Genomic DNA, 13,846 nt, shown 5'->3' on the forward strand with positions numbered 1-13,846 from the left:
CGTAACCACCTTTTCCAAAAAATGTTGGCGTACACTTGCGAGGTTTTCCAGGTGTTGGATAACGTAGCGGGGCTCTCGGTGTACGGTACAAGAGGTTTTGAGCCGCTTGAAGAACCCAAAAGAAAATGATTGGGGGTCAGAGCTTCGCTCTCGCTGTCCTCAATAGGTATATACGTGAGGGGTCGCGAGTTAATGATGCTCTCAACCTCCAGAAGTTTGTTCCTAAGAACTTCGTCTGTCGGCAGCCTAGGCAGCTTCATGTTGTTCAGCGTCTTTTTGACGGATTGCACCAACCTTTCCCAACTTCCTCCCATGTGAGGGCTACTCGGCGGTAAAAAGGACCATTTGGTGTTTGGCCTCACAAACTTCTCCAACAGCTTATCCTGGTCCATGCCAAGCAGAGCATCCCGCAGTTCCCGTTCTGCTCCTACGAATTTCGTTCCTCGATCGCTGTAGATCTCAATAGGTGTTCCACGGCGGGCCTCGAAGTTGCGTAAGGCCATAATGCAAGAGTTGGTAGTGAGCGAGTGAACGATTTCTATGTGTACCGCACGAACTACCAGGCATGTAATTAGCATGCCCCACCTCTTCTCAGTTCGTCTTCCCACCACTACTTGCATAGGACCGAAGTAATCAATTCCGACATACGAGAAGGGCCGCGAAAATGCCGCGAGCCGTCCTAGTGGATAGTCTGCCATAAGGGGTGGTTGCGTAAGAGCACCGGCGTTCTTGCACCACTGACATTCTCGGCGAACTTTGTAACATACTCTGCGCAGTTGGGGAATTCGATAAATTTGGCGCAGTTCGTTAACCACGGTTTCATGATTGGCATGATGGTACCGCTCGTGGACAGACTTAACGAGGAGGTGGGTAACCACCGGTAACCACCGACTTGATGGTGAGAGATCCGGGATCTTCTGCCATTTCGTGCCTTCGTCCGCCACGTTTAGTTTGGTTGAAATCCAGAACCACTCCGATTTGTCAGTGTTTTCCAGTATCTCGCCAACTCTTGCCGCGACAAATTTGCTGTATCTTCTATGATCCGAACGCAACCAACACAACACGTCTCGCGAATCAGACCAGAAAAACCGTCTCCGTGGCGCTATGCGGTGAGTTTCTCCAATACTATGCGCTAGACGCATACCGATCTTTGCCGCTTCGAGTTCCAATCGGGGAATAGACACGTACTTCAACGGGGCCACTCGAGTCTTAGCCGCTACGAATGCACATTGTATTACACCTCCTTCTTCGTATCGAAAGTAGGCAACAGTTGCGTAACCGTTTTCGCTGGCATCGACAAAAACATGCAGCTGGATCTCGTTGGTTTCGACTCTAGAGCTTGTCGCTATTCGGTAGCATCGAGGAACAGCAACGGATTCCACCTCCCGTAATACATTAAGCCACGTTTTCCATTTTACGAATTGCTCATTGGTTATCAATTCGTCCCATCCTATGGGGGACCGCCAGATGTCTTGAAGAAGGACTTTGAGATACATCAATATATTCGCCAGCAACCCTATCGGATCGAAAACTGACATCAGAGTACGAAGAACTTCCCGTTTTGTAGGCACCTGTTGACCAGGTAGCAAATATTGTCCACACCGCTTTGGGATTTTGAACGTTAAAATGTCGCTGCCTGTATCCCACCACAACCCTAGTACCTTTCCGGTCCCCAAATCTTCGATCTGGTTTAGCTTCTTCTGGCTTGTTCTGTTCTCGCCCAACGACGCCAGTACTTTCTGAGAGTTCGACAACCATCCACAAATTTCGAACCCACCTTCAGCATAGATGGAGCGAACATCTTTTACAAGTTTCGTTGCTTCTTCCTCGGACTCCACACTGTACAGCATATCGTCCACATACGTTCCTTTGCAAATCGCCTCTACAGCTCCCGGAAACTCGTCCTTGAAACGTTCAGCGTTCAGGTTTTTTATGTATTGCGCACTGCTGGGCGAGCAGCTCACACCAAACGCCATCACCTGCATCACATATACCTTGGGGGTGCTTCCAGGAATTCCGTCATTACAAAAGAACTTTAGACAGTGCTGATCGGCGCTATTCATTAGAACTTGTAGGAACATTTCGCGAACGTCTCCCGAAACGGCTACTCGATACTCGCGGAAGTGATTGAGAACGTGAGGTAGTGGCGTTACTAGGTCTTGCCCCTTGAGCAGGAACGAGTTCAAGGAGAACCCCCCTACTTTCGCAGCTGCGTCCAATACAATACGAAGTTTCCCGGGTTTATTTGGATTAAATACTGGAAATATTGGCAGATACCACGATCGTCCTTGGTGCGTAGCTTCCTCCTGTGGCGACAGCTCACGAATGTACCCCTTTGATTTGTAGTCCAATATTTTATCGCGGAACGCTTTCGCAAATTCCGGATCCCGTCCTATGCGTTTGTCCAAACAGTAATGGCGCTTCAGGGCCATCGCTCTGCTTTCTGGCAAGTGTTCATTGGCGAATCGCCACAGTAGAGACGTCTCGTATCTGTTTCCTTTTAATTTCGTGCTTGACTGTAGAAGCTGCATAGCCCGCTCATCGTCCTTCGACATCAATGTCTTTCCAGGGAGCTGAATGCCCAGACTGTCCAACGAGAAATAATCCTTGACCGTAGCATGAAGCGTTTCACATTCGCAAATGTAGTAATTGTATACGGTATCCTCTCTACTTTTCGGATTTGTTGCTAACGAGCATGGTCCGTAAACTAACCACCCTAATCGCGTTTGTACTGCTGTCGGTTGATTCTCACGTCCTTCCCTAAAGTCCAGCGGGTAGTCTAGTCTAGAGTTATCTACACCCAGCAGGATTCGCGGCTTCACCCCAGTGTACGATTCTACAGGAATTCCAAATAGATACTGAAAGTGCTTCGAGAGATCCGAAATTGACATTGACTGGGACGGTAGGTCCAGGGTGCCCACAGTGTGCACCTTGGAAAGATTAAAACGCTTGGCCGATTTCTGAACACCTGAAATTTCAACCCCGCATTTCACTGAATTTTGTTCGCATCTGCCCTGACCGCCAGTCCATGTGATGCACAGCGGAGTTTTCTCACCCTCCAGTTGCAATTCTTCCCATACTATGCTCCATCAAGGTAGCAGTTGATCCCGCATCTAGAAAAGCGTAGGTGTTGATCGAACGGTCTCTTCCATATATGGTCACTGGAACGTACTTCAACAGCACACCTCCGAGTGCGCAATCATGTGCGTTACACGAAGCTGTCCGCGCTGTGTTATTTGGCTTTTTGTGTTAGCTGTCGTCGTGCAGCAACCGATGATGTAAAAAGCCGCATCCGTTTTGATAGCATGGAACTTTCTGTTCGCAGGTCTTAAAATGTTTCGTCAAGCACTTTCGACAGATTTTTTTTTCATTCACTAAGGCCCAGCGCGAATTTGGCGACATTTTCAAAAAGCTGCTACACTATTCCAGACTGCCGCACTCACCGGCACACCCCAGACAAGCTTTGCGATATGCCACCGGTGGTGGAGGTTGTGTTGCGTGCACATGAAGGTAGGCTTCTTCTCTTCGGCCTTTCTTTTCCGTATTCGGTTGTTTAGTCCACACTTGAGGTCTGCTAATTTGACTTATCGCTTCAACCATTTTTTCGAGCCACTCGTTGAAATCTAGTAGCGTAGCTAACCCTTTCTCTTTCCGGTAGAAAGCCCATTGCATTTTTAAAGTAGACGGTAGGCTGTCGACAAGCTCTTGCAGCAACGTAACGTTGTACAGCCGTTCGTCCATTTGGCACACTTGAATAGTAGCGCACAAATTCTGCACCGCAACACCAAAATCAACAATAGATTCCAACTTTTCTGCTTTAATGGGTGGCATCGTTTTGATTCTCCTCACCATCGTTTCCACGATTGATTCTGGATTCCCGAACAAGGTTTTTAACCTGTTCATGTTCACAGGTACATTATTCGGATGTAGAAAGAAGACTTTTTACAGCATTCAAAGCTTTGTCGTACAGACTTCTCTCCAATCGATCGAGAATCTCGTCATTGCGGAATGCACACATTCTGATTGTTCGTTCATATGCTGCAATGAAGCGCGGCCAATCCTCCGGATCCTCACCGAATCTAGGTAGATCTTTCACCGTCTGTCTGGCCGCCAAATGACCGCTGTTCAGAGGTATCAAGCCGCAATCTACCGATTGCCGAGCGGTGTTTGGTTGGGGAACCGAAGTTACCGGGAAAAATGATGAATTTAGCCCTGTGTACGCTGGCAGAGGGGAATCTTCTAATCCCAGTTTATCGGTTTCGTCCAACCACATTTCTATTTTGTCCGTTTTTCCAATTGTTGTATCAGAATCACTCGAATCATTTAGCATTTGCTCTACCAACGCCAATCGCTCTTCAAGCTGTTTTTTCTCCAACGCTTGTCTGGCTTCTAACGCTTTAATTTGCTGCTCACGAAGTTTCGCAGAACGTCTAGAGGCCCTTGACGACGCCTTGTCCGTCTTTTCGATAGCAATCCTATCAGCCGCGGAAGTCGACTGTCCGCCCGTGTTTCGCATGGTATCATTCACGTGTTGTTCTGGAGACGTGCATTTCAGATTTCCACCTTGCTGCTTTGTAATCGCGCCTAATCGCTGGTCTAGTTGTTTCGGCGAACCACTAAGCACATTAAAAGCATTTTGCGCTTGCATTTTTTGCCGTAGGTCTTGCAACATAGCCTTCTGCATCTGTCCGAACTGCTCTCCGCTGAGCTGCTGCAATTGAAAGATTTGCCGCTGCTGAAGCACTCGCTGCCGTTCTTCATCTTGCTCTTGGCGTTTTTGCTGCTCAAGTTCCCACTGCCTCTGCTGGTCTTCAAAAAGCTTCCGTTGCTCATTGATCCGATTCGCCTCTGTTTCAAGCGTATGTCGAACACATCCATTACAGCTCCAATCGAGATCTCGTACACTGTCATCCACATTCACACATTCGTAGTGATACCACATATCACACTCATCGCACTGAACCATGGGCCGACTATTTACTTTTTGACACGTTCCACACGGTGACTCTCCGGGAGAAGATGATTGTCTCGGAGCACGTCGTTTGCCGCCCGCACCCGCTACGCTACCACTCGCCATACCGATTAAACAAAAAATTTAATTTGTTCTCGCAAACGACAACAATTACTGACGATTTTCCGTAAACTTAAACAGCTCTTTATTTTGCGTAAACTTATTATTAGGCCGTTAAATTTTTCCTGAAGAAGTAATATATGTGTGAACAATTTTTAGTATCTTAACTATCGTTTTTCTAACAAACTCTGTGTTTATGAAAGAATATACGTTTACTAGACTTACGTTTAGTGTCTTTCTCACTTTCCCGCTTTATCTATTTAGCGGTCTGGTAGGGGGGAATTCGGGGAATCTGTTTTTATCTGATTTACGATTTATAACCTCCAAGGGTGGTCAGTCGTGACATCCAATTAGTATCCTATATCAAAATACTCCAATAAATCCGTACTAGTAATGAATATTAAATTTTTTAGATCTTACTATTTTTGTTTTATCTTATATTAGATGTTTTATACATAATACTTTACTTTTAAAATAATATCTTGACCGACCAACGTGCATCTACTGACAATAAGAAAATCTACGATGGCGCACCTTTGATGCTGAGATCTCACCTAGGAAATAAGGAACTCTCAGGGTTGTTATCTGGGTTCTCGTTATGTGCGTCTCCTAACCGGTTGACCAGTGATGCCGATCTCCGATGGGGACTCTGTTATGGACGGAGGCGCGTTCGCATATTGCGTAACAGCTACGTAATTATCTAGAGAGGGGGTCTGACTTTGTGACGAAATGCTACGATGTGGGAGGGGGATCCAAAAAACCTTAAAATAAGCTACGTCATTTATGCATGCTCCCAATGACAGTTGGTACATGGGCGAACTGTTATTGTAGCGATTTCGAGCAGATTTCGAACTGTTGTAAATCGTAATTTTAAAACCGAAGGATAACGATAGAAAATATTTAAAAACCATAATTTGCTTAGAAAATTCAGCTCTTAAAGATGATATAAAAAACTGATACTGCTAAACAACCCAATTGTGAATGTGTGAATGTCTTAATAACACAGTTATATATTTTGCAAAAGTCCGCAGAGCCGTAGCTACTCCGTTTTGCGTGGGGGGGCAGAGAATTTTTATTTAAGAAAACGTTGTTTTTTTGTAGAGTAAGCAGTTTAAAGCCGTTATGTGCTCGACAGAAAAAAGTACCTTTAGTGGTGTCCCGGAAGAATTTTCGTTTTCCCGAAAATCCGGTTTTCCGGGTTCATATTCCAAAAAAAAAACAAGAATATGCGTATAGTTAAAAGAAAGCAGGGATATAAACTTTAGAATTTTTTTCTTGCAGTGGCCAGCTAGCTTGTTGCTAAAAACCATGAAGGAAAAAATCTGCATATTTTAATGAGTTTGCTGAATTAAACTTTTTACGCAGGCTCAGCCATTTTTACTATAATTGAGTAAAAGTTTCGTACATTTACTTCGTACGCCAATGAGATGTATGAAAAAAAATTACATTCGAATATCGTTTAACGGTAGGGTTTAAAAGTTTTGTTATCTCGAAGAAAGTCCCCATGCTAAATTTCAGCTAAATCGGACTTTGGGAACACGTGTGATAAATGTTTCAACTTTTTGAATAATGAAAAAAAAGCACATCGATTTTTACCTTTGTTATACTATTACCTTTGTTATACTAAACAAAGGTTATAAAATCGGTCGAAAAACGCAAAATAGATCCAAGATCCGGAGGGCCGAATCGTATATACCATTCGACTCAGCTCGACGAACTGAGCAATGTCTGTTCGCGTGTATGTGTGTGTATGTGTGTATGTGTGTGTGTGTGTGTATGTATGGTGTCTGTATGTATGTGCCGCAAAAATCTAACGCACCTTTCTTACAGAACGCAATATCCGATTTTAATGATCTTATACGCAAATGAAGGCTACTGTGCTCCCCCAGAATGCTACCGAGTGGATTTTTGATTAGTGGCTTAGATTTTAAAATATTGATCAAAGAGTATTTTTTATATAAGAAATTTAACTTTCAAGGCAAAATGAATGGCACGGAGAGCCATGTGTTGTATACCAATTTACTCAGATCGACGAATTGAACAATTTGTGTATGTTTGTGTATGTGTGCCTGTACGTATGTATGTGTAAATATGTTGTTTATGGGTGTGGTATATCAAAATCGACCCGAACAATAAAAATAACAAAAAAAAACTCTCTTTACAGAACGCTCATTCCGATTTTGATGTTCGCATGCTTAAATGAAAGCCCCAGAGATCTTTTAAAATCATACTGAGTGCGATCTTCTATTGGTTGCTTGAACTGTAGAGTTTTGACCAAAGTATATTTTAGACATGGGTTATTATACTTTCTGGATAAATTTTCTCTCTCACTGCTCTTTCTTCTTCTCTATCTTTTTTTTCGTATCGCTATTTATTTCTCAAAGGAAATCAACAATCATGGACAACTTTTCATAATCTTTACACTCTTCGAAGTGCGTCTTAACTGGTGTAAATAAATTACCCTTAAGCTTTTTCTTGGAAATTTGAACCAGATTTCAGAAGAAACTGCAATGCTTACTTAGCCCCCTTTCTTCCGAAGCTCCCATCCTCACTTTTTATAAAATATATACTAAATTGTACGTTGAACCTAGATTTGCGAAGAGTAAGAAACATTTACAGCTTTCGGGAGCCAAGCATTGTAGCAAAATCTGATCCTACAGTTTGCACATGTAACACAATTAGCGATGCAGATATTTTGAAAAGCTTTACCAAAGATGTATAGACCTATTTACGTACGAATGTGTTAGTACCATCCGTCGAGAAAAACACAAATAAATCGCTGTTTTGTTTGCAATGCTACGTTTTGAACAGCTGGAAAATTTTTCAGTTGAATACTTATTTTATGTATTAAATTTGTGACCAGGAATCTAAAGTAGCTGGTGAACGTAATCGGCAAAATAAGGAAAAAGTGTTGAAGCAACTCTACATGGCTATACACGTTTACTAGTGTGCGCAGGTGAAAAGTCACTTATCTCTATGAATGATACAATATGCTCATGTAAGATATAAATATTGCTTTCTAATTTAAGACTAAGTGCAAACAGAGTATCCATGTTATTCCACTTCTCGTTATCGCAGCAGATTTAAAAAGTCTTCATTTTGGATTTTTTCATACAGCCTAGGCCTTTGAAAAGAATAATGTTCTCGCCTACACTCTGAACATCTAAAATTCTCAAAGATCGTGGAGAACCTTCGTTTTCAGATAATGCATTTGAGATAGAATTAAATTGACAACTTTCATCAAATTCATTCATTTTTCCTGTATAATTCTAAACTATATTTCGAGAGCAGGTTTGTAGAAGTTTGCTTCAACTCGTAAAAAAAACTTGATTCTGATTCATAAATCTAGGTCCTGCGATTTCTGAAAATAAAGCGAATAAGTAGAACCGCATTAAACTAACATACATGTTTGCTGTTCTAGTGTGAAATCAGCATCACTGTTATCTATTACTGTTTCCCCACGTTCTATTATCTCAAAAAAAAAAATCAATTACTTCTAGTCAGCATTTAAAAATTGGTTTGTGATCGAAAAAATAAGACTCATGTACTCCAGTGATAACATTCATATTATTTGCAAAAACCACATCAAGCTTCATTTCAATGATCGTCTTTGGTTTACTCGCTGAAAACTATCTTTCAAATTCATTTCATCCATTATTGAAATTGGACTTATGATGGTATACGATTTGTAAGTGACTGGCCAAATATGTATAAAGTAATAGTTAGTATATCAAAGGTTTCTGCACCACTAGGTGGATTAATTCAGATTTTTTATACCAAATGCCTTGAAAATTCATGAAACGTCGAATCTACGGTAATTAATCGGATTTTTTTTTTTTTTTTTTTGAAAAAATCAACTTTCTGGCGCCTAAAAATTTTTGAACTGGGGCCAATGGAACAGTAGCGTAGCTAGGGGGGTGCGGTTGATGCGGTCCGCACCAGGCCCACCACTCAAGGGGCCCCAAAATCTTGCGAACACCGAACCGGTCAACATGCCCATCTGAACTCAACCTCATGTGTGCATCTGAACTCAACCTTATCTGTGCTCGCCACAATGCTCTCGTGATCCACACTGACAAAGTATACGTGAATACCGATGTTCATTTTTACCATGATTCGTGATTCGACTGACGCCGAAGTTGAATGTTTTGCGACAGCAAAACACATTCGATGCAACGTGGAAACACGCAACGAAGGAGCGATTTTTTGCAATGCTGAGAACCAGACTTGGCAAAGCACGCACCGCACTAGAGGCGGAACAAAAATTGAGCTCTTGCTTGCTATGTATCACGCACTTGAGCTGGGTGCTTCGGTCGATGATTCGACACGCGAAGAATGAAGAATACCACCACAGAGCGGATATTTCTTCGTTGGTGTTTTTCTAAACTTACATAGAGCGCACGGTGCAGCCCCGAATCATTTAGCTTGATTTTTAGCTTCGTGGCATCTCCGTCTCCTTGTACTCTGCTTATCTCTGCTGTGTATATTACACGTAACAGCTAGTGCAGAGGGTGAGCGCTGACGACGTGTGCGGGTGACTGTGCCTATTGCGGTTGTCATTTCACCGTGAAGTGACTCCCGTAATAAGCCTCATGAATTTAATGAAATGAAATTTAATGTAATGAAGCAGCAAAATAATGCTCTGTTTAATTGTTTCAAAAGAACATACCGTGAAATTTTTTTACAATTTTTGCAACAAATTGCAATTACCTGGATTTGTTTGTTTCGTTTAAAGAAAGCATGCGTTTCGGTAAATATTACCTGTAATATGAGGTTTAAATTGCTTTATATGTTTGAGCCTTCAGCCAGAAAATACAGTGGAATATAATCAAGACACTATTTTGATACTTTCCGTCGTTTCAGGAAGCATAATCATCAATCTTTATTCAAAAAACGAGTTTGTATTAAAAAAAAATATCACAAAATTCCTAATCAAACTAGGTAAAGTACACACAGCATCTCAAGCAGATAAGACCCGAATAACCATTATGGTTAAAAGGTCTCTAATAAAAGTAAACAAACAAACAAACAATCTCAAGCAGAGCTTGATTGTAGCTCTAGCTCCATAACCCACACGCACTTGGGCTGGGTGCTTTGGTCTTCAGCTTGGTGCGCAACAAATTAAGAAAAGCATCACACAGCAAATATCTCTCCACGGATCGAACGGAAACGAAAAAGAACAAAACGCTCAACGTGCCTCCAGATGAAGAACACAAGATTATCGCACTGCATTCGAAGCTTTTTTAGTTCTTGCATCGAGCTGGTGCTTGCTACGAATGTCACATAGGACGATAATACGCTCGTGGTGCTTGGTGTCTATAATTTGGCGATGTCATCGAGCGGCTCGAAGCGGTGCTTTTACCAAGTCTGGAAAACGTTGTCTATCTGTGTTGCAGTGTGGTTAACTTGAAAACATGAAACAGTGCGAGGGAAATAATCTGCGTTCACGCGAGACTATATGCACCCGAAAACAGTGGGCTCTAAGTTAAAGTTGATCAAGTTTCTCTAAGTTAAAGTTGATCAAGAACTATTTGAGGTCAACGATGAGTAACTTGAGATTAACAAACCTTGCCATTTTATCAATCGGACGTGAAATCACTGATTGAATCAGTGATTTCTGATTTTGCCAACCAAACGGCTCGGAAAGTAAGTATCTAAATGCCTAATTATTAATTTTGCGGACAACGGAATAAATAAGTAGAAAAATCTGAGTTTTTTGTTTGTCTCAATTCCTTTTATGGAAGAAAAAATTTAACAGTCATTTTCATTGAGGGCCCACGTTTTTTGTTTCCGCACCAGGCCCACCAAACCGTAGCTACGCCACTGCAGTGGAACAAATCGTTTAGCGGTAGTGCTGATGATTTTTGTTTGAGAAGACGAAACTTTTGAGCCCTATCACTAAACGAAATTCGAAAAATCTCTTTCCATTGGCACCCCAATACATAGGTTACGGCTGGGTATTTGTATTCAAGCTCGACGTGAAGAGCGCTTTTGATTAGCGAAACTGTGTATCTTCCACTTAATTTCTCCAAATGTTCAAATGTCTTGAGGGTGCGACCATGTGCGATCGAAAAGCTAAGGACAGAAGAGAGTTTTTAAAAGTTCTACTCTGAAGCAACATTGAAGAAATTACAGCGTTAGAAATCCAGCTTCGAGACTCGCCTCATTTAAAACCAATGTCAACCAACGGTACTGAGATATTCTATTCACGGAAAAATACTGAGAAAATGGAGTGATTCAACCGTCAGCCTAAATTTTACGAAGGCATTGTTTGATCAGTGTTTAACATCAGACCGGGTAGAGTGTGGAATGCCCAGTGCGTAGTCCGGTCAGACTACAGTTTTTATAGTCCGATTTCGGACCGAAACGGAACAGAGTTGTCCGAGCCAGGTAACGGACTGGGTTATGCTTCCGAGATGTGAGAAATTTCGGCCAAAATATATTGAACTGAACATGAACATGAATCACAAGAAGCAATTAGGATTTGAAAAAACTAGTATTGTGTGTCGTTTTTTCCCACGATATGCTCAATCTAAGAAATCAAAAAGTGAGAAATAGAAACTTCTGGAAAAATTGGTCCATTTTCACAACCAAACTTGTTTTTCATTGTTCTAATGTAATCAAACATATAAAACTGTGATTGGTTCTTTCTTAAAAATGACACTTTAAAAAAACTGGCATTTTCACTCCTAGACGCTGGACTGGACATCCGAAAGGAAAGTATGCGGATCGTCAGTTTCAACTTTGACGCGAATCAGGCTGGCTCACCAAAAGACTGAATAATTTATCCTCTTTGGCATATGAGTTCGACCAAAAAATTGACTGATATCGTTAACATTGAAAATATACTGGAGACTATTCAACAATGCTTATTGCTTATGTTCATTAAGCAGACAGTATATGAAGGAGAGAGAACGTGTTAATTGCGTGTTAACGGGAAAAAGCCGTTGTTAAAAATAGAAAATTAGTTCGAAAAACTTATTGCTTATATTTCAGATTTTTCTTTTGGATTTTTTCACCTAATATTAATCACATACATGAGAAAATTGCGTGGTGGGGCAATGCAAACGCGTGGGGGGGGCTAAGCCCCCCTAGCCCCCCCGGTAGCTACGGGCCTGAAATTCCGTCGAGCTTGTTGCCGTTGTTGAGCAGGAATGCGAATGAAATACCTTGTCACCGGGTCGTTTCACACCTCCTGTTTCACTGGTATTATTTCGCAAAATGCACTCGAAAAAGCGGGTCTTCTTCACACAAAGTTCCATTTCATCTCGGTTCGTGCTTCATCTCGGTTCGCTAAGTGGCTTGAATCGTTCCTGCGCGATAGAATTTCACAAGTCAAGCTGGGATCCGGTGTATCGTCTGCGTTCACGAATAAGTCTGGTGTACCACAAGGTAGTAACCTTGGGCCGCTTCTCTTCATTATTTTCTTCAACGATATCGCTGATGCTCTTGGGATCGGTTGCAGATTAGTTTACGCCTATGATTTAAAAATATACTTGACGATTCGCAACATCGACGATTGTTATCGTTTACAATCACTGAAATACATTTGTGACGTGGTGCACGCAAAAGTTGAAGTCTTGTACAATCATTGTGTCTTCCCGATTCGCACAAATGTTACACAGAAATCACACAAAAAAATGTGTGAAACGCATAACGCAACAGTTGTACTGCGAATACATTGACATAGAATGAAATCAGAATATGTATCATATACCGACACTTTATTTCTCACGTCGAGTGTATTAGTGAGTCTGCTACTAGTGAGACTGCTACTCATGGAGCAGTGCAAGCAGCAAACAACAACTTGTGAACTCACTAGATTTAAATAGCTATAATATGTCGTGTCCTGTCTACCAATTTTTCAGATTTTCGCTTACAATAAACCGTCTTTCTTCTTCAATGTTAATTATACGACTGACTCTGTTGTCTGTTAACCTGCCTCTTCTCTCTTTAGTTACTTTTCCTGAATTACGCTCTCTCTTTCTCTATCTCTCTTACTCTTCTCTTATTCTTGTTCCCTACATCCACCCTTACGCCTACTCTGCATTCGAAAACATAATAAAGACATATAATTCGCAACTACGAAGTTAAAAAAAAAGTTTAAAGGCTGTTCGCTCCTACGCGAACTCTCATATGCGATTGGCAAAATGTGTGTGATGACAAAAATATTTCCTTCATTTTTTCCGCATGTAAACACCAAATAAATATCAGCACCTTCGTAGCCCCAATTTGAGTTTGATCGTTTCCCGAAATGTTTCTGACTGCCGAGTTCACACCCGAATCACTAATAGCGAATTTCTTTATTCGCAGAGCCCACCTGGGGCTATCTGGCATCTCTTTTTTGCATCGTAAACCGCAATATTGCATCTCTATTCTTGCGAAAGTTTCCACTTACTCCATTTGTAAACTCTGCAGTGGGACAGGTAAATGAACCCTTTGTAAACTCCGCAGCGGGACTGGTTTAGTACGTGGGCGCCACCCCAGCGACCATTATTAGAAACTGTCATTGATCCTAGTTGATGCTGTTAGCAGACATCTCGCGAATAGTAAAATTTTCTAAGGCTACACAAGACACTCGAATACAACAATGTCTCTTTGTCCGGCTCATCGACACCAGCTGAATTGTTCAGAATGTCGATCAACTCTTTCTCTTCCCCATCCTAATGCTGTATTTAATTGATTCACAGGCGATACAAGCGAACCTCAACGCTGACTCGAGCACATCCTATAGCTCAGCAATCTGCAGGGTCATCCACGCCAGTGCAGAAGACT

General features: G+C 41.9%; 1 protein-coding gene across 1 annotated transcript in view; it reads right to left on the minus strand.

Moving 5' to 3' along the window:
* Positions 1 to 3,591: 3,591 nt before the first annotated feature.
* The window catches only part of LOC129718274 (uncharacterized), a 33,619-nt gene continuing 23,364 nt past the window's right edge, over positions 3,592 to 13,846 (minus strand). The window contains exon 3 of the mRNA XM_055668886.1: positions 3,592 to 3,771. The gene's annotated coding sequence lies outside the window, so the exon portion shown is untranslated. The remainder of the gene's footprint in view (positions 3,772 to 13,846) is intronic.

Source organism: Wyeomyia smithii, chromosome 1 (genome assembly GCF_029784165.1).
Source record: "Wyeomyia smithii strain HCP4-BCI-WySm-NY-G18 chromosome 1, ASM2978416v1, whole genome shotgun sequence".
Lineage (NCBI taxonomy): Eukaryota > Metazoa > Arthropoda > Insecta > Diptera > Culicidae > Wyeomyia > Wyeomyia smithii.